The sequence below is a fragment of the Erythrolamprus reginae genome, chromosome 3 (genome assembly GCF_031021105.1).
Source record: "Erythrolamprus reginae isolate rEryReg1 chromosome 3, rEryReg1.hap1, whole genome shotgun sequence".
NCBI classification, from domain to species: Eukaryota; Metazoa; Chordata; class Lepidosauria; order Squamata; family Dipsadidae; genus Erythrolamprus; species Erythrolamprus reginae.
Window position 1 is genome coordinate 63,351,745 of NC_091952.1, and position 27,833 is coordinate 63,379,577.

The 27,833-nt window shown below is 39.2% G+C and overlaps 1 protein-coding gene across 5 annotated transcripts in view; it reads left to right on the forward strand.

The window, feature by feature from the left end:
* The window catches only part of RAP1A (RAP1A, member of RAS oncogene family), a 119,332-nt gene that overhangs the window by 13,902 nt on the left and 77,597 nt on the right, over positions 1–27,833 (forward strand). The gene's annotated exons all lie outside the window — the stretch shown is intronic.

Below are 27,833 nucleotides of genomic sequence, written 5' to 3' on the forward strand. Positions count from 1 at the left end.
TCTTACTAGGTTTTCTGTAAATGTTCTTTAAGGAATGATTTTTAGACTAGATGCCAAATGTTTGCAAGTTTTACAGGGACTATTCTTGGTCTGTTCCTTTTTCCAGTAACATTTAATAGATCTACTGTAGTTCTATGTGCAGTGTTTGGGAAAATAATAGAGCTTTTTGCAATTTTCCGTAGAGGGACTTGCTCTTTTGTAGTTCTCTTTTGATATATTATCACAAATAACTAACTAAATGCTTAATATTTTGGTATAGGCTTGTAAGAAGTAAGCACCCACCCCTCTCCTAGAAAAATAAAATATTCAAGGAAATATTAAAAAGGCAGAATATTATATCTCCCTGGAAGAGAAATGGAGAAGCATGTGATTTAGGCAGGAAGCAGACTCACTCTTAATAGCCCCCACCCTCCTCAATAGTCCACAGCAGATGTTAGCACTTAAGAGATAAAGAGATAGCTAGGTCTAATCATAAGCAAATACCCTCACCCAAGATCCAACAAAGGTAGGATTATCCCCCAGCCATAATAGGAATTGCTCAGAGCCCTTTCATTACATCATCACCCAGCAAGATTCAACCAAGCTTGGGACTCAAGACACTACAAAGTTACGTCTGCATCACCCTATGGGCATTTGACAACTAATAAGAATACATTTTTTACACAGGAACACGAAACTCCAAGGTGGGGCCCAAGAGAGGATATAAATCTCTTTCTCTCTCTCTCACCCAAGGGTGGGCTACTGACCGGACCGGGGGTGGGGAATGCAGTGGGGTAGCAAAAATGGAGCTCCACCCTGGAGCACCCAATTTGAACTGAAAGATGTTGAAAGAAAATGCAGGATGCCCTGTATAAGCCACGCCCACAGTGTGGTAGTAAAAATTTTGGTACCCTTCACTGCTCTCACCTATGTGCCTTTTATGTCCAGGATCTCAAAAACCGTGTGTTCCTGTCCACCATTAAACCATCTTTCCAAGCAATCCCCATGTTTCCAGTATCTTTCTTCCCACTTGTGGACATTTCTTCCAACAGATAATTCTGGTAGAAGATCTTATTCATCTACTTTAATCCAAAGATGTTAGCTTTGTTATTATTTTTAATTTTTAAAAAAGGATTGATTAAAAAAAAAGATCCAGAAAGGATTATCTTCTGAATACAAACTGATGATGGAGTTTTGTTTTGTTTTTTAATTACCTTCAGCAAACTGGAAACTGAATTTGCATTATTTTTTATAGTGATTATTTAGGGATATTGTATAAGATTAAGATTTATTAGATCTGTATTCCGCCCCTCTCCGAAGACTGATATGATATAATTATATCATTTCAATATATGTAATAATATATTAACAAATAAGATCAGGAAAATGTAAATGCACAAAATGTTGCAATCTCAATTTATAGAAACTAATAAAAATGATCTAGTTGTTTTGACAGATAGGACAGCGAAGAGATTACACTAGCTGAGGTGACACTAAAAAGACCTATGCTAGGAACCACTACAGAATGAAAAGTGCTTTTTTTATGATGCCTTTATCTATTCTATAGGATATAGGAAGTATATACCATGATATAGGAAGGATTATGAACAGTTGAGCATACTGCTAGAGTAAAGGATATCCTGGAGATGGAAACACATTGAGAAGAGGAAACATTTGAAGCATTTTTCTTGAAGCATGAAGTTTTTGAATGTAGGAAAAAGAGTTTATATCAAGTTGAACTGCAGAATTTGCCTCCCCTTAAAGACATTCCAAGGACATTTTCTGAATTGTAATTCTTAATGTGGCAGAAAAGGGGAAATATGCAGAAAACATATTGTGTATTTAATTACATTTATTTTTATCAGATTGAAATTGAAATTTGCTCTTATTTTACCATGTTTTTTCTTGTCTTGTCTCTCTTGCTTTTTAAAATGTGATGTTCAGCATCAAAATTTTATTTAAAAGTACATAAATGCTTGCAGTAAGATGAGTTGGAATGTTCTATATTTGTTATTATATTTTACCCCACTTTTATTTTGGTTAACTCAGCAATATAGCTGGTCTTCCTACCTCCAGCTTTTTCTCCAACAGTATTTCGGTGAAACAGTTTGGGCTTAGAGAAAGAGTTACCTAGCCTGCTTTCGTGCCTAAGGGAGGCCTGGATCTTAAAGCCTCCCAAGTGCTAGTCTAGCACTTAGCCTGTGCACCAAACTGGTTCTCCTTTTCTTTGTGCCTGCTTTCTGTCTTTCTTTCATAATGGGAAAAAAAAATCTGGTTCACACAATGAAATGTATTGGCAAATGATTCATAATGGAAAAGAAAGGCCTTTTTCACAAAACACATTCAGGGTTTTGTGGCTTCAGTGAGATTTCCTCCCAATTTCTTGGTAGTTGCTGATCTCTGCTGATCTGAAAGAAATGAAATGGCTCCAGTTCTGCATCTGTGGTATATCATTTCTTAATGTGAAATCTTGAAATATGAATCCATTAGCTTTATTAAAATAACCTACTGTGGAGTTTAAGATCGGAGCTCTTCAAACTTGGCAACTTTAAGACTTGTGGACTTTAACTCCCAGAATTCTGGCTGGAGAATTCTGGGAGTTAAAGTCCACAAGTCTTAAAGTTGCCAAGTCTATGCTCAAAATGCTTGGTACTATTGTTTTCATCAAGTTTACTCTTTTATAAGTGTCAAAGTGTCAAAATGCTAACTAGCAAAGTCTTAGCAAGCTGTTTCAGTAAATCAATTAAACATGCCATTAGGATTGCTTTATTAATGGATGTGTAATTTTAATTCATGTTCCTCTCTAGTGACTTTCTAGGCCATATTTTGTGTGCTTATTTAATATATTTAATGTATAGTTTCCCATTAAAATCTGGGATTGATTACAAAAATATTAGAATACAGCTAAATAATATAAATATATTACCGGTAATAATTACTTATTTTATTTATTTGTTTGTTTTGTTTTGTCAAGTACGTATTGGTGGTATACAAAGATATAATAATATTTATATACATGAGAAACATTAGGACAGGGGACGGAAGGCACTCTGGTGCACTTTTGCACGCCCCTTACTGACCTCTTAGGAATCAGGAGAGGTCAACAGTCGTATTTCCTGCAGTCGTGTTTAGAGCAGTTTACTTTAAATTTGTATCTGTTGTGTGCTCGAGTGTTGTTGTGTTGTTGTGGTTGAAGCTGAAGTCATTGTTGACAGGAAGGACGGTTGTAGCAGGTGATTTTATGGGCTATGCTTAGGCTGTGATTAAGGCAACGTAGTTCTAGGCTTTCTATACTATGCTGCTTGTTGCTGCTTGGTATAATTGTACTTTGTCTGCTTTGCTGCTTTGATAATGCCTGATGTTTAGACTTGAGATAGTGTGGTCTAAACTTTACATACTCAAATGATCTTGAGATGCAAATTATATAAATAGGAGAGGTATCTGAATGTATTCATGCATGCACACTGGGTTGGTTTGGAACTCAGAAGAATTTAAATTCCCTTCACAAATAGATATATTTTAGTACCCTTTGATTTATTGTCATTGTGTGATATTTATTAATATGACATTTTAAAAGTCCTTTACCTGAGGATATAACTTGGTCATATTTTTTAAATCAAATATTAAATAAGCAAACAAAATAGGGGTAAGCAAAGGTGGCTCTTCTATGTCTTGTGAACTTCAACTCCCAGAATTCTTGAGCCAATCATGCTAGCTCAGGATTTCTGAGAGTTGAAATCCACATGTCATAGAAGAGCCAACTTTGCCTACCCCAGCCTAGAAAGTCACTAGGGAGGAGCATGAATTAAAATTACACATTCATTAATAAAGCAAATCTTTATATTATGCAACTATTGTGAGAATTTGTAATTGTCCTTTTGCCAATATTAGGTAATATCTGTCTGTCTGTCCACCCGCCCGCCCACCGTCCGTCCGTCCGTCCGTCCGTCCGTCCGTCCGTCCGTCCGTCCGTCCATCCATCCATCCATCCATCCATCCACCCAACCCCCCATTCATCCATCTATTTATATAAATTTGTATGCCGCCCAATCTGGAAGGACTCAGATTTAGGCTAGGTTGGCAGATTTAGGCTAGGTTGGATTCTACAGAGTTTCGACACATTATGGAGACAGTAATTTGTGATTAGAACTTTTTAAAGTTAATTCATCATATTAAATCATCAAGTCATTTATTTGATTTTGGTTTACTAACCAGCTACTGGGACTTAATGTTATTTATGAACTGAGAATTATATTTTATTCAGTAAACTAAAGTTTAAAGAACTATACAAGGGTAACTATGGTGCTATTTTAAAAATAATATAATAATAATAATCCATCAAAACTATGCGATTATGGATGAAACATATAACAGTAATACCCATTGCCATCGGGGCACTTGGTACCATGTCCAAGAATTTTATAAAATACATCAACAAATTGCATTTTCCTGCAATAACACCAACTGCAAAACATTGCGCTACTTGGAATATCATACATTTTAAGAAGTACTTGGTTGACAGCTAGGATACTGGCAGCAGCCTATATCAAACACCAACGCCAGTCAGTGGTATTTGTGATACATTATTAAATGTTCAGTTGACTGAGTTTCATGTTAAATGAATCAAAAATATTAATCCTAAATAAAGTGATATGAGAATAAACAGAATAAAAACTGTTATAGGTCAGAAAAATATAACTACAATAGTTTTTTTATTAGCCTTATAACAAGTTATTTTAAAAAAAAACTATTTTGTATCAAATTGAAAACTTTATTTCATCACCTTTTTAAACTGTTTCTAACAGCTGCTAGAGATACATTATTTTGTTAGTAACATTTACTATTCTTTTTGTTTAGAATAACTTTGACTGGCTGATGATGCTAAATGTTAAAATTAGACAAAAACACTGGAAGCTAGGAAACATAATTTTAGAGAGAGAAACTTTTTATATACCGTATGTACTCTTTTAAAGGTAGGAAAGATTTTGAAGTAAAATATCTTGGTCCTTTGTTTTAATTAGTCATGTGGATACAACCAAGAAAATGCTAGTTTATAGGACTTCTCCTGTAGGTTTTCAGGCTGATGCTTAAATAAAAGACTGGTTGTAGCTGTGTAACAGGTTGCAATATTTAGCATTAGATAATTGCAGTTGTTCAGTATTCTGATTCCAATCACATGCAAGTAGGAAACTTGCCTAACTTAATTGGCTTGAAGGGTACTGTCTCTTATAACTTACCAGAAAAAAAAATGCAGCATGCAATTCTTGACTATTCATTAATATAAGGATATAACACATAAGTAAATTACCAGTGTTACTGATTTGCAGAAGTAAAAAGTAGAAGAGCAAAAGAATGGCCAAGTATAAAATTTCAGAGGTTATGTCATTTTAAGATGAAGATTTCCACGTGATTTGGTTATTAAGCTCTAAAAAGAGGTAATGGGGGTCTTAAGTTGCTGAACAGAGAAATATCCTATTTTAAAGTTGTGGTGATGTGATTGTCTAACTGTTTTGACTTTTTAAGACTCAGTAATACAGAGATTTCTATTACCGTAATTATTTTTTGGGAGAAACTGCCTAATCTTTGTGTCTTCTTAATTCACGCTTGTGACCCTTCTAAAGCTAAACATGCCATGTGGATCTGGAATGTCCTGTCTGTAGTATAAATTGAAGTTGAAAATCAACCTGCATATTCATTCACTCATAAACAGGTTTTTCGAGGAGAATATCTTTCACAGTGTAAAATGGCAACAAAAACCAAAAGTTACCTTACAATAAATCTATTCTTCTTATATTTAAACAGAAAGTATATATGTAAAAATAATCTATAAGCACCTTTGTTCCTAAGAATTCAGTCACTTGTAAAGTAACTAAGACTGCTTTCTAATGGTAAAGTAGTCTTATGTCTGCACAAAAAAAGCTTGATCCTATCACAGACTAACTTCTTTGTGTCCTGTGATGCTCAACTATAAGAAGCCTTTCTAATTTCTCCCCTGCCCAACCTTTCTTCCCTGGGGATAGGTGCCAAATTAATTTTCCTAAGAGGTTTATGGGTGGCCTGCCAGAATTTCCATCCTTTTACAACAGGCAGTTTCAGAAAGACCCCAGTCTTTGAGAAACTTTGGCAAATGTTATAAACAGTAAAAAAAAAGTTGGTGCACTTCTTTGACTACTAAGGCCTAGTTTGGCATCCCCACTGCGGTGGGATGCCACACAGCTGACTCAGAAATGAAGAAAACAGCTACCAGGTTAAGTATGCCAGTGGGAAATTCTTAGCCTCCATTTTTTCAAGCCTAATTTATATGAATATATTTCCAAGAAGTTGGATAAATTCTTGGATTTGTTTTCACTGTTAAAGATGAAAAGCTGATCTCATACTGGGATATTTTGGCTATGTTAGATGTCATTGCAACATAGGATGCTTGGTGGTTAACAAGGTACAAAAACCTTGTTAAAATCTAAAGGAAATGTGTGGTATCATACCCCTACAGCCATCAGGAAAGTTTTGTTTTCAGACTTTTATAGAAGGCAGTTTGGGCAATAAATAGACTATGATTAGGATAAACTATTATTAGCTAGTTTTGTACTTTGAATAAAGAGCAGAAAATAGAGAATATATAAATAACTGGCAGTATCCTAAATGAAGGGATCTAATTAAAATACTCATAAGATCTGTATTGATGATTTCTAACTGACTTGTAAATAATCAAAAGTTAGAGATAAGCAGTAAAATGTTAAATTTGTGTAGAAAGGGTAACTAAAATACGTAACTGTAATTTCACCTATTTGTTGATTAGACAAATTCATTCTGCTTTTAGGAACAGGTTTCTGATATATCAAATTTTGAGCAGACATGGGTTGCATTTAGGATAGTATAGAGCAGTGAATGGCGAACATATGAACAGAGCCATACCTGAGGGCACACAAGGTGTTGCCCTATGTCAGCACCACCTGATTTTCGGTCTTCTTTTTAGCTGTTTTCACTCTCTCCAGGCTTCAAGAAAGCCTGGGGACAGCAAAGAATGCCCCAACTGCAGTTCATTTCTGAAGTTCCAGTTAGATTGCTGGACTGTTTTTCACTATTCCCAGGCTTCAGGAGGCTTTACTGAACTCTGGGGACGGCGAAAAACAGCCCAATGTGCCCAATTGTTAGTCCAGAGGTTTCAGTGAGGTCTTTGTCATGCACGGGGGGGAAGCTCAGGGGATTTTTGTGCACATGTGTGGAGGGCAGCGCAGGGGTTGTGCATGTGGGGGGATGCTTGGGGACAGCAATGATGGGCTCCTACGGGAATGGTCAGGAACGCAGTTCCGGTAGCAAATTTGGAGCTCCATCCCAGAGCACACAATTTGCACTGAAAGATGTTGAAACAAAGTGCATAAGCCACGCCCGCAGTGTGGTAGTAAAAATTTTGGTAGCCCATCACTGGGGGAGGGCATTACATTATGGGTGTGGGCACACGTGCGCGCTATCACATCCACTCGCACGCTTTTGATACCCGAGCCAAAAAGGTTCACCATCACTGGTATAGAACTTACAAAAGAAAGAAAAATAACAAGCTATTAATCTTAAGTAATTATATTTGATTCTTTTTAATTTAGGGAAAAACTATGGGAGGGATGTTGTAGAACATGAAGATACTAAATAGAGAAGTATTTTCATCCTTGGTTTCTTCTGTTGAAACTAAGCTGGTGGCAAACACAGGATTGATAAACACAGCACTTCATCGCAAATTTAACAAGTTTTCAGAATTGTTTTGAGTTCATGGGTTGAGTACTCATTTGGATGGCCCAAATGGCCTTTTACAGTTCAGTATTTTTTATGCCACAATTCATAGTAATAGTCCCAAATTTAGATGACTTCAAAAGGGAGTTAGACAAATTTCAATGGCTACACTGCTAGTATGTGGCATATCTGCTTCTGTGATATGGTTGGGTAGTATTGGAACATGCTGCTGAACTAAATAGTTGTTGGACAAGTCCAGTATATCTTTTAGGTACAGATTGATATGGTAGAATAGACTTTAGCAAGGTGGTCATATTTGTGTATGATTATGAACTGAAAAACAGCCCAGCAAGCTTTTCTCCTATTCACTAAGTTACTATGGCCAGGGAGTTTAGTGTGTGTTTTGCTTGCTTGCTGTTAATCCAACTATGCACTGAAATTTTTAAAAAATTAAGAAGTGGGCTTCTTTTATTGTAGTTTTAATCGGTACATTCCATTCTGCTCACTCATTCTACTGCATGAGTACACTCTCCTCACTCTGTGCAAAAGGCAGAACCAAGACATTGCAATTCTTCCTGAGGTCCTCTAAAAGCCACATGTGGGTGGCAATTATAGGAACTTGCTGTGCAAATCAGGGACCAACTTGTGCTTAGATGCAAGAAATATAATTTAATGTACGAAAAAGGCTTATGTTGAGTTAGACTAAATCCAAGTTTTATTTTCAACTGTTTTTTGAGTAGCATTAAGGATTGTGCACTTGATAAAATAAACATCCCCATTCCACCCCTGCCTTACTTTTAAAATCTTGTTAATATTATATTGTTGCATGTTTTGAATTTGGAAATATTGCCTCAAAAGAATGCCAGGTACCTTTGATTCCCTTCCTTAGGAGCTTATGCACAGTGCAGAGAGCCAGAGATATTTCTATTAAGAGTGCAGTGATGGTGAACCTTTTTTTTTTGGCTCTGGTGCCAAAAGGGTGTGCTAGCGCACACGTGGGTGCCCATACCCACAATACATTGCCCTCTACTGATACATGTGCACAACCCCCACAGTGTCCCCCAAGTATGCACACAACCTCCCATGCTGTTCCCCCCTGCATGCACACATGCCTCACTGAAGTCTCTGGACTTCCTCTGGGCCCAGAGAGCCATTTTTCGCCATACCCAGGTTTCAAGAAAGTCTCATGAGGCCTAGAGAGAGAGAAAAACAGTCCAACTGCCGAACTGGAAGTTCGGAGTGGAACTTGCTGTTGGACCATTTTTCGCTGTCCCCAAGCTTCAGGAGCTTTCCTGAATCCTGGAGAGAGCAAAAACAGTTGAAAAGAAGTCCAAAAATAGAGCAACACCTTGTGTTCCCTAAGATATGGCTCTGTGTGCCACCGGTGGCACACTTGCCATAGGTTTGCCATCACTGACATAATGCCTCAAACATGGAAACATGGAGTCTTCAGAGAGGGGCGGCATACAAATCTAATAAATTATTATTATTATTATTATTATTATTATTATTATTATTAATAATCAAGCATTTTAATAATACTGTATATATATAAAGTGTGGAAAAGTTGTTGTATATTGTGCGATCATTAAATATGCATCTATCTAGTCTAAGTGTTATGCAAAAAATGTGCTCTTTGCAGCCTCAAAGAATTTGCTGAAGGTAAACAAATACTTTTAGGGCAGGGGAGAGATGTTGTGTGTTGGGAAACAAATTGCTACCTTTTGGCATAATCAAGAATGTTATTCTCACTGCATTTCATTTGCATCTGATCCAGCCTAGAGTGTGCAAAATAAAATTCAAGATTGGCGATGTGGTTTGTGAAAAAACAGGTTTTTGATGAACCACCCTAAGTGTTGTGATTTAAAATTTAGATGGAATTCAAAACTGGGTTCTTTTTAATGCCAGTACAATTATTGTACTGCCTGAAGTTATCCCCATGATAACTTCAGTCTCTGCCTGAAGTTATCCCATGAAAAGCTAGAGCTGAGCTCCATAAGCATATTGTAAATGAGTTTGCCATTAGCAGTGGTTCCATTCAGTTTATTCTTAGCAATAAAATACTGCCCCCCAAATAAATTTTAAAAAATACCAAGAAAATTTCAAAGACCAAATATCTCTCCTATGTAGAAGGGAAAAGTTTAATATTTAAAATTCTATTGCTTGCTTATCCACCTATATTTAAATATACATTTAAAATAAATACTTAAATCATTTTCTTTAAAAATAGCCTTAGCTTGGCATTAATGACCTGTCAAATCATAAAGATACAGATGTGACTGGTTCTCAACATATTTGTAGTGGGAAAAAATAAAGTTGCTTATTTTAAACTGAATTTTTTTGGTCCCAGTTTGCTTACTTTAATGGATGCAGAGTCAGTTGGTGAGAGGGCAGCTACAGAAATAAAATGATTAAATATCATTTTGTAGAATTTAGTCCAAAGGCACTCACTACTGATGAAGCCCTGAAGCAGACAGGTATTGGTATGAAAGAACTTGTAATGGTTTTCTTAAAAGTGACACCCCTCAAAAAATGCTCAACTACATCTCTCATTTTCAGCCAGCATGCTCATCTGAACGGCCCTGGGCAGAAAAAAAAGGAATATTCAGTCATAAATGATTTTGGCCATCCTAAAATACCTGATGCTGCTACAGCTGCACAGGTGTAACCAGACTCAAGAACGAACACTAAAGTGCTTAAAGCCAGATGTGTACAATACTGTCTTTAACATTTAATCATTTAATGAATTTGTGGATGACAAGAAAAACTTTTACATTTATTTAAAGTGTTCTGTAATTTCAACAAGCCTTGATTGTAGAACTGAACCGTTGATTGGCTTATTAGATTTGAATATATAATCAATGAATCAATGATTCTCCGTACTGAAGGAGCGGGTCCAGCAGTCACATGGGTTGCTCATGTCCAATCCGGTGGAACTGAGCCTAGTGTTAAAAAAGCTTGCCGGATCCGCCCCTTCCCCAGAATTCGCTCAGTTCGCATATCCTGCGGTTGTATTGTGATAGCTCGTTCAACATTCTAACACCTTCCCTTCGATCTTTTCCTTCAAGAGTAGTAAGAATTGTTTTATCTTTATTATTTACTTGCACTAATAGCGCCAGCCGTTTGTGGCTCGGCTTTTTTCCTTGGAGAAGTTGTGGTTTCGTTTTCCCCCGGCGGTTTTGCCGGTTACGATTCCTGCTGCCGCTTGTGGATTCTTTTAATCCTTTGGCCTGGAGGTTTTGGTGCAAGTATTGATTTATTGATTCCTATTGTATTACTATTAAAGGGCTTAAAATAATACCTCCTGCGGAGTGAGACGCTTTCTAGTCTCCTGGACTTAGTCGATCGCTTCCCCTTTAAGAGTTCTATTACGGAGCGATTTTTTTCGGCGCGAAGGCCTTCGCGCCCTTTTTAAATTTAGGCCTCTCGTGTTGGCCTCCTGCCAGCCGCGTAGGCCTCAGTCCACCGCGTGGATCCCGGAGTGGGCTTTGGGACGCTCAGGCTTAATTCTCCATCGGCTAAGCCTCCAACCAGAGTGCCTTGGTTTACTTTAATTTAAAAGTTTAGGGAGGCTGGCCCCGCTGGATTTGGGGACACGAACTCTGGGTTTGCCCAGATTGACCTCAAGTCTCAGCAGCTCCGAGGCCTCGGAGCGGGATCCATTCCTCTTGGGAAGTCCTTGAAATTCTTCTCCCTAATTATTCAGTTATTGGCTCAGCCTTGTCTTCTGTTAATTGTCAGACTATGGCTACTTTTCCCAAGAGAGGCACAACTAAAGGTCCCAGAGAGGCCAGGCCTACAGGCGATGAGATTACTAGTATTCCCCAGGCCTCCTCCTCCTCTTCTCCAGGGGCCCGCCCCTCGACCAAGGTCACCAGGGCTGAGAAGAGAAGGGACCTAGCCCTACAAAGAATCCATGACAAATCAGCAAAACGTTTGAAAGTACAGGCCCAAGTACTCAGTAGTCAAGACCCCCCAGAGGCTTCTAGTCTGCCTCCTTCTGGGGTCCCTGTGTTATCTCTGGATGAGCCAAACCTAGACAGACCCCAGCCTAACCTATGGGGAATAGGTCCAGAGGAACCAGATATTATTGAAGATTCCCCCCAGCCAGGATCCTCCCAGGCCTTCAGGGATTCTTCTGCCATTCCTGCTGATATTTCTAGTTTACCTCCTGAATTCCAATCTATTTTTTCTGTGTTGTCCAAGGCCATTGATGCCAAACTCTCTACCATCAATGAGCTTTCCCTACCTCCTCCTCCTCCTCGTCCCTCCCGCCCCTTGGGTTCTTCCCCAGCGGTTAGAGCTCCTATTCAGGATGATTCAGATTCCTCTCAGGACGAATATGAGGATATGGAGGAGGATGAGGATCCCTTTCAAGGCCTCTCAGATGATGAGGAATCCCAAATAAAGGTTCCTTCTCCAATTACTATTTTTCCTTCTCAATTGTTCAAATCTCTCCTCCTCAAAGCTAGAATTTCTACGGGATTAGCGGCCCAGGAGAAACAGGCCTCCACATCCACTGATCCCCCGGAGGAAAATTTACCTTACTTCACAGAGGAACAGGAGGATAATGAGGTAATTCCTATGCCTAAATTGTTTAAAGATGCTTTACTTAAACAGTGGGATTTCCCAGCCTCTGGCCTTAATCCCTCTACCAAGGATAGAAAATTGTACAAACTTTCCTCTTCCTATGAGGAGCTCCTATCCTTTCCTAAACCGGATGAACCTGTCAAGATCCTTCACTCGGCGGCGGCTGTGCCAGGCGAAGCAGAGGAAGTCCTTCGCCCAGAGGACAAGCGGATTGAACAAATGCTCAAAAGAGGATTCACCGCAGATTCCTGGGCCATTAAAAGTTCTGCAGCGGCTTCCTTTTTCTCCAGAGCCATGCTTCTGTGGCTTCGCCAACTTCAACAGCATATTCCTCCCGATGACTTGAGAGGTCAACAAGACTTCAACAAGGTCTTTGCAGCTGCCCAGTACGTGGCCGATGCCACCTTGCAATCTACTAGATTTTCTGCTAAGTCTATTGCAGCTTCTACAACGGCAAGAAGACTCCTATGGATTCGCCCTTGGCAGGCGGGAGTACGCCAGAAGTGGCAGTTATCCCAGGGACCCTTAAAGCGCGACCTTCTTTTCGGTGATCTTCTGGATCCACTCCTCACGGAAACCACGGACAAGAAGAAAGTTTTGGGTCCAACCACCAAAAAGGCTACCAAAACGCAGTCCTTTCGTCGCCCAGGGCGCCAGCAAGACCAAGCGGCTTCCTATCAGAGATCTCCAGGTCAGTATTCCCCCCGCTTTCGTTCCCAAAGTAGGAACCCCAGGGGCAGAGGTTTTCGCTTCCAAAGGGGAGCGTCCTCTAACAGGGCTTCAAAGAAACCTAGATGGTAATTTTTCTTCTATTCCCATAGGGGGTCGCCTAGCCCATTTCGCCTCTAATTGGCGTCTCACTTCCAAGGACCCTTGGGTCATTGACACGGTTCAAACTGGCCTTCTTTTAGAGTTTATTTCTCCCCCCCCAAAACGTTTTATTTCTTGCCCTTCTCCCAGGTCCTCCTCAGATTGTAACCGTATGGAGGAGGCCATTTCTCACTTATTGTCCATCAGAGCCATTCAACCGGTTCCTGCCGGTCAGAAGGGCCTAGGTTTTTATTCCATTCTATTTATGGTTCCAAAGTCCTCCGGAGGTTGGAGAGCTATTTTGGATTTAAAGAAGCTGAACCTATTCATCAAATATAGAAAGTTTAAGATGCACTCCTTATCTTCTATTTTGGCCGCCATCCACACGGGAGATTTCATGGCCTCTTTAGACCTTACTGAGGCCTACCTTCACATTCCTATAGCCAAATGCCACAGAAAATTTTTACGTTTTTCCTTTCAAGGCAGGCATTTCCAGTATAGGGCGATGCCATTTGGCCTTTCCTCGGCCCCTCGGGTCTTTACAAAGCTCTTGGGATCCCTGGCGGCCTATATCCGGGCGTCTCCCATCCACATTTTATGTTATCTTGATGATATTTTGATTCATGGGAACTCCCTAGAGAAAGTGAAAACTGACCTTTCTATCACCATGTCAGTCCTTCAGGACCATGGATTTTCCATCAACTTTGATAAAAGTCATCTCCAACCTTCCACATCCATCTTACACCTGGGATCCATTATTAATTCAGAATCCTCCCAGGTTTTTCTCTCTCCCGAGAGAAAATTCAGTATAGGGGAGTTAATTTCTGGCATTTTATCAAAACCTTCAGTATCCATAGTAACCTTGTCTTCCCTTTTGGGGAAGATGGTGTCATGCATAGGCATCATTCCCTGGGCTCGCCTTCATGCTAGGGAACTTCAGTGGCTCCTATTACCCTTTCAGAGATCGGGGCACAGCAACTCAAATCGTCGCATTGTCATTCCACCAATGGTTCGCAGATCCTTCAAGTGGTGGAAGTCTCCGGCCATGGACAAAGGATCCCCGTTCAGGTGCCCGGATCAATTTGTCATCACCACAGATGCCAGTCTATCGGGATGGGGAGCCCACGCCCAGGGGATGATAGCCCAGGGCACGTGGTCCCCGGAGGAAGCTTCCAAGCCAATCAATTGGCTAGAGTTAAGAGCCGTTTCTCTGGCTCTGAAGCAATTTTCTCCTCGCATTCCCAACCGGCACGTTCTCATTCTCACCGACAACATTGCCACGAAAAGCCATATCTGCAGACAGGGGGGCACGAGATCCAAGGCTCTCATGAGGGAGGCCCTCAAGTTAGGCCTTTGGGCGGAAAAACATCTTCGGTCGCTCCTAGCCGACCACATCTCGGGGAGCCTCAACGTCCAGGCGGATTGGCTATCTCGAGCAACGTTAGACCCAGGAGAGTGGAACCTCCATCAAGACCTGTTCCACCAAATCAGCCTCAGATTCGGTCTACCAATCCTGGATCTCTTCGCGACCAACGCGAACGCCCAACTCCCTCGCTTCTTTTCCAGATTTCCATCCCCGGGAGCGGGGAAACCAGCAGCTGATCTGCTCGGCAGCGCAGCAGCAGCGAGCAGACGAAGATCGGGGTTTCCCCGCCGCCCACGCAAAGGGGAAACCCCGATCTTTGTCTGCTCGCTGCTGCTGCGCTGCCGAACAGATCAGCTGCTGGGCGGCCGAAGGAACCTTCCCTGGGTCTTCCTCGCTGATGCCCCCGCTCGCCCGCCCGCCCGCCACCCACCGCCCGCCAGCAAGAGGGGGAGAGAAAGAGAAAGAGAGAGAAGGAAAGAAAGAGATGAGAGAGAGAGGAAGAGAGTATGAGAGAGGAAGAAGCAAGATAGAGAAAGAGAGAGAGAAAGAAAGATGAGAAAGGAAGGAAGAGAGTGATGTCATCGGGTGGGAAAAATCGCGATATAGCGTTTCGCGAAGAACGAGATCGCTAAAATCGAGGGATCACTGTATATGTGTTGTTGGTATCTGCTTTAGTTAGGAGATACTTTTAAGTCTCACAAGAAAGCAAAGCAATATGGCAGGCTTTATATTCCTAATACTGTACTTGGATGGTATCAGATGTGTGCCATTTTTTGGCCCTTAAGGGAAAAGGCAGGCTAAAAAGCCACTATCTCCTATCCATATGCCTGAAGGAGGTTAGGTTAGGGAAGGCTGAGTTGCAAGTATCCTTAGCCTTCATTACTGAAGTTCTAATTTATAGGAAAATTGCTTTTACCATCCTTAGAATGTATTCCATTTGATAGTCATATATTATAGAATGCTAACTTCATTTCAGCTCCTTCATTCTTTATTTCAATAATATTATACTCATCTATTGTAAAGTCTCACTGTAGCTCTTTAGGTAGTATCAATGTTATGGATTTCTATTGTTTTTATAACACTTTTCTACGAGTACTAGGTATTAGAGATGTCTTGAAGAAGGCATGTTTGAAATTCTTTTTAAAATTTTAGGAATAGTGGAGAGAATTATGTTGCAAAATACCAACTAAAGGAAAATACCTTTATAAATGTAAACTCTAATTACTGCAGTCACGTGCCCCCTGACCTCTATTTATTTCAACCCAGTCTTTCATATTTCTATCTTAGTTAGCATTGAACTTTATGAAGTATGTAATGTATAAGTTTCCAGTGAGATTTAAATTGGAAGGGAACTGGAAGAGCTAACTTTATAGAAATGGCTAGGAGGTTTAGAAAACAAATGTCAGACCATTTTGGCAAATTAATTAAAGGTTATCTAGTATTATTTATTTATTCTGTATATCTTATTTATTATATTTTATTTATTTATTAGATTTGTATGCCGCCCCTTCCCGTGGACTCTTGTGTGGATATTATCTACATAGCATAGGTCTAACACTCGGTTGTGTATATCTTAGTATTTTTTAGTTTACATTTTCAAAATAGAAATGATGGATGGCAGTGCATAATTCTGTAATATTTTGTATAAGTTCAAAAAACTCAAATAAGTTATGCTCTTCCATTTTGATAACTCTCTCTGTGTTCATTGATTATTTTAGTTTAGACTACCATTGTTGAGGAAGATATAATAATTAGTATTTAATGTACCTTATATTTTCTAGATCAGCAGTGAGGAACTTAGCTTTTTCCAGATATTCTTAACTACAGCTCCAAACATGTCTTTTAATTGGCAACTGGCTTAATGTACAGATTTGGATCTGAAGGGTCAAAATATCCCCATAATGCACTAAATACATTGTTTTAGGGCAGAATTCCTAAGAGTAAAGGAATAATAGATTGAAGACAATGATATTTTGTGTCTAAACAAATTATCATAAAAATATTGTGCTGGATCAAATAAAATGCATATTTAGTTTAACATTCTCTTTCCACAATGGAGAATCCAATATCAAAATAAGTGAATAAGCATGAATAATATATTCCTTTCTAAATGGTGCCTCTGATTTTGGAGTCAGTATAATATTACCTTTTTTGTGTGTGTTTTATTATTTTAAAACTGCCCAAGTTAGAAGCCATTTCAAACCAGGGTTTACATATGGGGGAGCAGCATGCTAGGATACATTGTTTAGATAATATGTCACTCTTTCATTATCAAATACAAATAAGAAACAATGGGAAATTTCAGCCATTGTTAATCATACATTCTGAGAGTCATTTGAATGACATACTTAGAAGGAAAACCTTGCCTCAGGGATACCCAGGTTGGTTTGAGGTGAAGGTGCTTCAAGATTGAATCATATTGTTTTGTTTTAAGTAACCTTTAGGAATCCTCTAATGTTGTTTGGTTGCCATGAAGGCATTTACTATAACACCTACTCTTTGTGAAGCTAGATTGCACACAAGAACACAACTTTTTGTTTCCTAAGGTGACTCTTCTTCCAAAGCTGTATATATGACTTGTTTATACTTTTTAAATAGGGAAACATAGATGCCAAAAATAATTCAGTGCTTTTAGAAAGCAATTCTTTTAACCTTATATGGGCAAAGTTTTGATTTCCATACTTGCTTGTTTTGAGGTAGTTAAATAGTTAGTTTTCTGATGTGGGTCAAAATATTTATTTGTGCTTTAGTTTAAACATATAATTATTGTAACATACAGTATTTGGAAAGCTACACAAGTGTAAGATCTAACGATTTAGTCTATCTCCAGAGGCAAATAGATTCAAATGGGTTTCCAAAAGATTCTCAGGGTTTTCCTAACTTGTATGATTGTTATAATGGCCTGACATTGGCTAAATTCACCTATCAGACTAAGCCACTGTGCAGTTTCTTTTAATTTAATTTATCATTATGTATAAGCACAACAATTGTAGTTTGTAAACATGTGAACCAAGCTATCTTGGCTAGTTCAACTAATTATAATTAAAATAGCCACTGAGTGTGAACATCTCCACTTTGGATGGTGCATGGTGCACAAGGATACTTTTACAGATCCAGATTATTTTCTTATTGGGTCATTCTTTCTAAACTGGACCAGGTGAAATTGAAGCCTTATTTGAAAAGAAATCATCACAACAACAACAACATATATGATAGGAAAAAAACATGCTCTTTCTAATGAAATAAAAATGAAGATGATTGAAGGTGAGAAAACAGAGTGATAGGAAAAAAACTTGCTCTTTCTAATGAAGATAATTGAAGGTGAACAGCTCTCTGTTTTCTCGTCTTCAATCATCTTCATTTTTATTTCATTAGAAAGGGCATGCTTTTTTCTATCATATATGTTGTTTTTGTGATGGCTTCTTTTCAAATAAGGCTGCAAAAATCAGTCAAGTGGACACCTGGTCCACTTGACAAAGAATGACCCTACTCTATTTTAGACTAAGAGTAATGGAGCAAGTAGAATACAGTGATCCCTCGATTTTCGCGATCTCGTTCTTCGCGAAACGCTATATCGCGATTTTTCCACCCGATGACGTCACTCTCTTCCTTCCTTTCTCATCTTTCTCTCTCTCTCTCTTTCTCTATCTTGCTTCTTCCTCTCTCACACTCTCTTCCTCCCTCTCTCATCTCTTTCTTTCCTTCTCTCTCTTTCTCTATCTCTCCCCCTCTTGCTGGCGGGTGGCGGCCGGGTGGGCGGGTGGGCGCATCAGCGAGGAGCCAGGGTTTCCCCTTTGTGTGGGCGGCAGGGAAACCCGGATCTTCGTCTGCTCGCTGCTGCTGCGGTCGCCCAGCAGCTGATCTGCTCGGCGGCAGCAGCTGATCTGCTCGGCGGCAGCAGCAAGGAGCCGAATCGGGCTTTCCCCTTTGCGTGGGCGGCGGGGAAACCCCGATCTTCGTCTGCTCGCTGCTGCTGCAGGCAGGCAGGCGGCGGACAAGCGGCGGGCGGACAAGCGGCGGGTGGACAAGCGGCGGGCAGGCGGGCAGGCAGGCGGTGGACAAGCGGCGGGCGGACGGACAAGCGGCGGACAAGCGGCGGGCAGGCAGGCGGCGGACAAGCGGCGGGCGGACAAGCGGCAGACAAGCGGCAGGCAGGCAGGCGGCGGACAAGCGGCGGGCGGACAAGCGGCAGGCGGACAAGCGGCAGGCGGACAAGCGGCGGGCGGACAAGCGGCGGGCGCGGCAACAGTGAGGAGCCGAAGATCGGGGTTTCCCCTTTGCGTGGGCGGCGGGGAAACCCCGATCTTCGGCTCCTCGCTGCTGCAGCGCTGCCGAGCAGATCAGCTGCTGGGCAGCGGAAGGAACCTTTCCTGGGTCTTCCCAGGTGCGGAAGTAAAAACACCATCTGCGCATGCGCGGCCATGGAAAAAGGGCACGCATGCGCAGATGGTGTTTTTACTTCCGCACCACTATATTGCGAAAAATCGAGTATCGCGAGGGGTCTTGGAACGTAACCCTCGCGATACTCGAGGGATCACTGTAATAGTTTGAACATACTTATATAAATGCTTTTGCTACAGTAATCAAATGCAGATTGAAACTCATTATTTGTACAGGAACGTTCTAACAGAATTGTCTCCTTGTGTAATCTAGAAAGAAATATTTCACATGATGAAAGGCTTAATAAAACTTGACTTTGAAAGAGAATTGGACAAAGCTATAAATGTTACTATGAAAAATGGAAAATGCATAGAAAGTAAAATTGCCTGCAACAAACGTATTTTAGACTTAGGAAATTGAGCTTTGAATCTGTAATCAACATATAGATATTAAAGCTTGCATATTGAGGTATAATATTTGAATGGGTGCTAGCAGTTACTTAAGCGCTTGATTGCATCCTAGGATTGTTGCATCTAATAAGCAATAATGGAAGATAGATTCAGGAGATTTTTAATTCTTTTTTGAAAGATATGAACTAACAAAAAACTTTTGTAAAGAGTCCTCAGGTCACTCAACAGGCCATTTCTGAGGGGGGGCGGGGTGGGAAATCTGTACATAAATTCAGAACCAAGGAATATATACATGCCAGCAGCTATCTTTTGTTAGGCAAGATGTTTGAATGAATGCCAGCATATTGCAAATCTAACTTGTAGCCAGATGCTAGAGCAGTGATTGAGACGTTTTTTTGGATCGGGTGCCAAAAGGGTGCATGTGTGTGCGATAGCAAACACACGCGTGCCCACGCCCATAATGCAATGTTGTCTTCCTATGCATGTGCATAACCCCCATGCTACCCTCCCTACTCATGCGCACAACCCCCCTGCTGTTCCCCCACGCATGTGCACAGGCCTCACCGAAGTCTCTAGATTTTCCATTGGGCTGCCCCCATGGTTCAGGAAAGCCTCCTGAAGCCTGGTGACAGACAGTGAAAAACCATCTAACGGGCCAACCAGAAGACTGGAAATGAACTTTTAGTTAGGCTGTTGCGTTATTTTTCACCATCCGCATAGTTCAGGAAAGTTCCCACAAGCCTGGAGATGGTGAAAAACTGCCCAAAAGGACAACCACAAGTTCGGAAATGACTTGCTGTTGGGCCATTTTTTGCCATTCCCAGGCTTTAGGAGGTTTTCCTGAAGACTGGAGAGAGCAAAAACGTCTGAAAACAAAGCCTCCAATCAGCTGGCACTGTCATAGGGCAACGCTTCGTATGCTCTCAGATATGGCTCTGCGTGCCACCATCACTGTTCTAGAGATTTATAGAATCTTCTAGTGTTATGGAAATAGTCTTGTGCCAAAAAAACAATCATGCAGAAAGGATTATTACCTCAGTTCAGTTATAAATGGGTGACACTACTAAAGAAGCTATGAATCAACTTTAAACTTTGTTTGGCTTAAGTCCAAATATCCTCTTGAAATCTCTTGAAATTTTTGCTAAGAAAGAAGTATTGTCCTGTATGTCTCTGCGGCTTCATTATTTTCAGCCATAATATCCTCCTGGATTAGCTGTCAGAATTGGCAGTTAATTTCCAGAATGTAGTCATGGGATTACTTTGCTCCATGGCAAATATAATACTAATACTAATACTAATACTAATACTAATACTACTACTACTACTACTACTACTACTACTACTACTAATAATAATAATAATAATTTATTAGATTTGTATGCCGCCCCTCTCCGAAGACTCGGGGTGGCTCACAACAATAAATATGCAGTGTAAAGGAATTTATTTTATGCTGCTATTTTCTATTGAACTTCTGTTTGAGATTATGAATAATGTATTGGTTGAAGAGCTGGTAAAGCTTAGTTCAAATATAACAACACTACTATTTATAGGAAGAAGGGTGATTTCTTCAAATGTATTAGTATCACAAATAGTAATAGTATCACTTCAATGGTATTTAGTCTGTTCTGCAGAGAAATGAAATCATGTAAAGGGTAAAATATATGGTGTCAAGTTGTTCTTAGACCTGTTATGGTTATTGATGACTAAAATAGCCTTATCCTTTGGAAATGACCTTTATTAGGTCATGGCCATATATTAACAGTGATCTTACCTGGACACTGGTAGTCTGGTATTGAAAGTGATAATCTTTTAATTGGATTACATCAATTTATTTTATGTAGGGTCTTCTTTAATAATGATTCAGGGACTTCAGCTATCTTAATAACTTGTGTAATGTCATGCTTGTTTGCTTATGTGACATCAAATCAATGTTGATTCTTAGCAACAACAGAAATAGATTTTTTTCCATGACAATTTGTCCTAAATTGGTCTTTCAAATGAGTATGTTTGTATATATGCATGTATGCATATATGTATGCATGTATGTATGTATTTACTGCCTTTTAATTAATAGCAAAGCTAAAGAAAAAAGGGCAAAGCACATTGTCAAAGAGAAGAGTTCGAAAACATAAAAAATGCTACATCAAAATAGGAAAAAATAACAAAAAATGTTTATGATGTTGTAACAATAAACAGTTACAATTCAACATATTTCTCAAATGCAAACATTATTTCATCATGTATATATTTCCAATGCATTTATGTGATTATTATTTTTACCTGCTGTACACTGTCTAAATGAGTTCCATATTTCATGATATTTGTCTAAACCAGGGGTAGGCAAAGTTGGCTCTTCTATGACATGTGGACTTCAACTCCCAGAATTCCTGAGCTAGCTTGATTGGCTCAGAAATTCTGGGAGTTGAAGTCCACAAGTCATAGAAGAGCCAACTTTGCCTACACCTGGTCTATACAAAGTCCTCATTTATAAACAATCTGTTTCATAAATTTCATATCATTTCAGTGCTACAATATCAGTTTTTAAGGGCACAGAGAATACATTTACATTGTCCAGTTGTCAAATTCCATATAGCAGGTATATAGTTTAAAAGGGTATTATTCTCTGGAACTTTTAGCTTATAAATTTATATAATTTCTTCCAGAACTTTATAAGTGCAGGACAGTTGGAAACAAGTATTAAAAAAGCATTTTCCTTATTACATCTCCAATGAAGCGGTTTTTTCTTTTTCTGTATAAACAGTCCAATATATTCTAAGTACCCTGTTTTCCCTGAAATAAGACATCCCCTGATAATAAGCCCAATCAGGCTTTTGCATACATGACAATAAGGCCAAGATCATATTTCAGGGCTCAAAAAATATAAGACAGGGTCTTACTTTTTGGGAAACACAGTATTACTTTTTATTATATAAGCTGTAATTTGAGGTCCACACTTTTGCTGTAGATGACATAATTGCTGGTCATCTTTTTTCTTTAAAGCCACATCAAGAGAACTGGATCTTGAATTAATATACCTGAGGTAAGAATTATGGGTTGATTTGTTTGATGATCCATTTCTTTCTCTTTTTGTGGCTGTCGCTGTATTCTCTCATAGTTTTCTTTAATGCCAAATTTCAGAAGTGTCAATATAGGCAATGCTCGATTTATGACTGTACCTGAAGTTGGATTAATGAAATTAATAAGTGAACACTACAGTCATTACAAGAGACTGTTTTCCGCAAATGGCCTCTTTTGGTGGGAAATTAGATGTAAATACAGGCAAAACTGGCAAAAAATCACATGATTGTGGGTTAGTGCAAACGGTCAAGTATGCAAGCCAGTTTCAAAAGGCAGTCATGATCATAAATGCGGATGCCGCATCTCAGTCTTCAAAAATAGGTCACAAGTAGCTCTGATGACTACCTTATAACTTTGAACAGTTGCTAAGTGATCAGCCATTAAGTGAGGATTACCTGTAGTCTTTTTATCCTGCTTTTTCAAAGTCCAGATCTCAGTGGTTAATAATGCAAGCACACTAATCTGATCTTGGAGTACATTCAGGCAAATTATAATGGGGGCTTTCTGAAGAAAATGTTCATTGATTTAAAAGGCTGCTTTGACAATACTTGTAAAACAGTTGTATTTTCCTATGCCTGTTTTCTTTTTTAAAAAGAATCTTCATTTTATTTATTTGTTTGTTTGTTTGTTTGTGTGTTTAATTTTTTTATACTGCCCTTCTCCTTAGACTCAGGGCGGCTTACAACATGTTAGCAATAGAACTTTTAAACAGAGCTAGCATATTGCCCCCATAATCCGGGTCCTCATTTTACCCACCTCAGAAGGATGAAAGGCTGAGTCAACCTTCAGCTGGTGATGAGATTTGAACCCGCTGACCTGCAGATCTATAGTCAGCTTTAGTGGCCTGCAGTACTGCACTCTACTTGCTGCGCCACCTCGGCTCTTTTGCATCAGTGGTGGGATTTTTTTGCTAACAGTTCTATGGATATGGCTTTGAGGGCGTGGCATGGCTTTGTGGGCATGGCAGGGGAAGGTTACTGTAAAATCCCACTCCACTCAAGAGAAAGGATACTGTAAAATCTCCATTCCCTCCCCACTCCAGGGTAAGGTTACTGCAAAATACCCATTTCCTCATAATCAGCTGGGACTCGGGAGGCAGAGATGAAGGTAGGGCCAGTCAGAGGTATTATTTACCGGTTCTCCGAACTACTCAAAATTTCCGCTACCAGTTCTCCAGAACTGGTCAGAGCCTGCTAAATCCCACTGCATATTAGGGGTGTGGTGTGTGTGTATTCTTTGAAGGATGTTTTTGAAGAAGGAAAAAAGAATACTTGTTTTGTTTCAAGACATAGTTTCTATAGCAAATACTGTCCACTGCATATTTTAAGTAGTAGAAAATATATTTAGGCAAATAAATAGTTTTGAATATTCATTCTAGTTGTATTACAAGTATAGTTGTGCTCATCTTCTTGTGGAATGTCCATTCTTAAATCAATTAAAATGAAGAATACTAGTTGTGGATTATGGAAACTGGAAATTAAGGAACATTTATCTTTCTTTAAAAAAAATACTATATATACATTATACTCACAAATAAGATGACACTTTTAGCTTGCCAGAATTGGGATAATCCAGTTTGCAGATGGGTTTGTTTGTTTGTTTGTTTGTTTGTTTGTTTAGTCAAACAATTATAGGGTGATAATTTGTACAAATAAAACATAAGTAATGATAAAAAGTAACAAAAGAAGACAATAGGACAGGGACGGTAGGCACAGTGATGCGCTTATGCACGCCCCTTACAGACCTCTTAGAAAGGGGGAGAGGTCAATTGTAGATAGTCTAAGGTTAAAGGTTTTGGGGTTAAGAGTAGAAACCACAGAATCAGGTAGTGCATTCCAGGCGTTGATTACTCTGTTGCTGAAGTCATATTTTTTGCAGTCAGATTTGGAGCGGTTGACATTTAGTTTAAATCGATTTTGTGCTTGTGTGTTGTTGCGGTTGAAGGTGAAGTAGTCGTTAACAGGTAGGACATTTTGATATATGATTTTATGAACTATAATTAAGTCAGAACGGAGACGACGGAGTTGTAAGTTGTCTAAACCAAGAATTTCAAGTCTGGTGGAGTAAGGTATTTTGTTGTGAGAAGAGATGCCATAGGATTTGAGTTTCAGAAGAAGTTTGTCGTGGACAACTGAGTCAAAGGCTTTGCAAAAGTCGATATAGGTGCTATTATATAGCATCAATTGGATTACCTTGGTCAAGTTGAGTGGTCCAAATGTTTTTACAGTGTAAGAGTTGTAGATTACAGGATAATTTTTTTCTGAAACCAAATTGTTTATTGGAAAGTAGGTTATTAGCTTCAAGGTGGAGTGTAATGGATTGGTTTATGATTGATTCCATAACTTTGCAGGTGACACAACACAAAGAAATACTGTAGATCTGTAATTTTCAACATTGCTTGGGCTTATCTGTGAATTTATATGATACACTGCAATAGGTATGTTCCCTTATACTGTGGCAATTAGAATTGAAATGGTTGACAAAGGAAATTGGTTGCACAATATTTATATTGTTTTAAATCCAGTGTTTTATTTTTATTAGAAGGACTGTGGCCAAACTGATGTTTGTTCTGAAGGTACGGAAACTGAAAGATCCGTGACCCTCCTTTGTCCGCTTGAATGGAAGAGGAAAAGCAGATTGGGGCTTTTTTCCACCTTGGGATGCATCCTGTGTTGAAAATGCTCTGCAGTGCTATGCTGTGAGAGGACCTGTGCTAACTATGTGTTTTAGCAGTCGAGAATGACATTAAATTATGTGGTTGTTAAAAATCATTACAGAGAGAGGGGGGGGGGAGGGGGGGAGGTTTTTTTTCTGTTTTCACAGTGTTAATATACCATTGTTTCTGTGTGTCAATATAGCATTATATCTCTTTTTTTCATCATCGTAAGAATAGCACCTACCACCCTTATTTGCAAAAACAAAACAAAGTACTACCCAGCTTAGATCCATTTCTTCCTGTCCCACATACACATTCAGCACTGTGAAATTCGTGCCAGTACTGCAGTTCATTTAGAGAAGTCTCTGCTGGCAATAAAGTCATGTTTTGTTCTAAATAAAGGGTGTGACATGCTATTTTCAAGCTCTGCCACTGGCTTTTCTTTTGTCTGCTTTGCATCTCCTTTTAACATTTCTGCGAATATTAATTAGACACATTAAAACTAAAGTTTCCCAATGGAATGGTAGAAGTGTTAGGTCATGTCTGTGTGTGTGGTGGGTGGGATAAAAATTAAAGCTAAAAAGTAAACATGGTTTAAAAGGGTTATGGTTAGTCTGCTTGGTTTGTTTTGATGTTTGTTTAGGATTTGATGGAATTTAAAATTTGAACTTTTCACGGTGATGGCTTTGGAAAAAGTAAATCATAAAAGTCGTCTTAATAGCACAAATTTGACAATTTTAAAAGATAAATGGTGTATATTGAGAATAGTAAATAGTACTCCATCCAAACCCTATCTGACCAAAGAGTCACAAATAACAAATGGAAGGGCCTATGAGGAATGGCTGGTTTTCCTTCTGATTTATGCATCAAATGAAGTGAAGTCATGTAACACAAAGATTTTAGATTTGGGGGTAGAGGTGGGGGGAGATAAAAATATTTAAAAAACAAATCTCAGATTTACTGGCCTGAAATATCTGCCAATGCTCTTCTGAGAGATAGACGTAGCACCTGGGAGATAGAATAGAAACCCAGTCTTCCTACTCTGTTAATCTTCTGCCAGGGTTGTACAACCTGTACAATAAGGATTTACCCACACCAACTTCCTTGACTTAGCTCCAAGATAACCCATTTATAGTTTGTTGAGGACATGTCTTTATGACAGACCCTCCATTTTGTTGCTAGCCTGCTATTCAGGCAACGTGAAGTTCAATCAAGATAATCCAGAAGGAAGTTTATGTGGGAAAATGAAAAAAAAGATGTCCTATGAGAGCATTCGGAGTTGTGTGAATGAAGAGCCACCAGAAGATTAATAAGCTGATGGTTAATAATGAATGATAAGGCCCCTTCCAATCAAGTTATTGGCTCCATGCCTCTGGGACCATCTCTACTCTGCTACCCAAGACCCAACACTTCTTCAACACTGTCCCCTTGGGAGGAATTTCAAGCTTGCAGAAGACTAAAATTTGGATCTTTGCGAGGTGAAGAGTGTGAGAGCAGTCCAGTACCCCAAAAAATCTATGGAATTCCCCACTTCACTCTCTGGCATGGATGGAAAATGAAAAAAGAAAAAAGAAACCCAAGGGAAACTACATCATACAGGAGGGAGAGAACCTGGGTTTGGCAAGCAGAACTGGAGAGAAACTGAGAAAATTCTTTTCCATATTGCTCTTATTGTAGAAATGACTCAAACACCGAGTTATAGTTGAATCATTAGCACCATCACTTCCTCTTTTGTTCCTCACCCTGATGGCATGTTGGAGACCATGTTCCCTATCCCTGATAGCAGTGGCAAATGTCAATCTTTTGTGTAACCCTACCTTCCTGAACTTTGTAGAAGTTTGTTGTGGGATAGTGGTTTTCAAACAACACACATTTCTCTCCTGTCAGTAATATGAAAAATACATCAATGGAACTTAAGGTGCCTATTGGAAATGTAACCATTGACTTTAATGTTGCTTCCTATGACCTTATATATAATTTAGTACAAGGGCCTATATATGATAGAACTTTGTTAGTAAAGATTAAGCTGCACAGTATTTCAATTTCATTTTTTAGTTATCAGCAGTACAGTACTTTATACTGCCATTGCAAGGTAATATGGAAATTGATTAAAAAAATTATTTTGGATTTTGTGAATATCTATCTATTTTAAAATAATTTGGAGCTGTTTTGTGGGTTGCTTAGTTTTCTATCTTCTGTAACTTTCTCAAACAGATCTCTCTTGGTGGGCTGAATATAAATAAATCAAGCACACTTTCCTTCTTTCTTTTTTCTTTTTGGCCAAGCCAGGGAAAGATGCTGAACCTTTTAATTATCTTGGTTGGATTATTATCTGTTTGTTGCAGTTTTCCAACCATTTAGGAAGTCTCCAAATAGGGAAAATTACACTTAAGAATGAAAAATGTGTTGGGAATACTGTCTAAAAAACATTCTTACATAAGCTGCTCTGGTGTCGATTTCTATCTATCTTTTTCACAAGTGTTTGCTGAGTCATTAAATTCTGATTTTGGTTTCTGTTAGTCTTCGGATTTGGTAAACAGCTTTCTGTGCAGTTTTGTTCATTATATCTGTTGACTGAATTTTTATGCTAACAAGCTTCTACAGCAATCAGTATATGTCCATTGGGTTGTTTTCTGACCAAAGAGCATTGCTTATTTGTTACTTAAAAAATTTAGCAGTTAATACTAATTATAGAAATGGAATTGCAATGTGCTAGTTATAAAGCTTGCATCATGTTAGCTCAGTTAGCAAAGGGAGAGAGAGAGAGAGAGAGTGAGAAAAATGGGTACATATTAACTTATCTAGACATTCCGTAATATCTCAAGAACATCACAGGTAACTT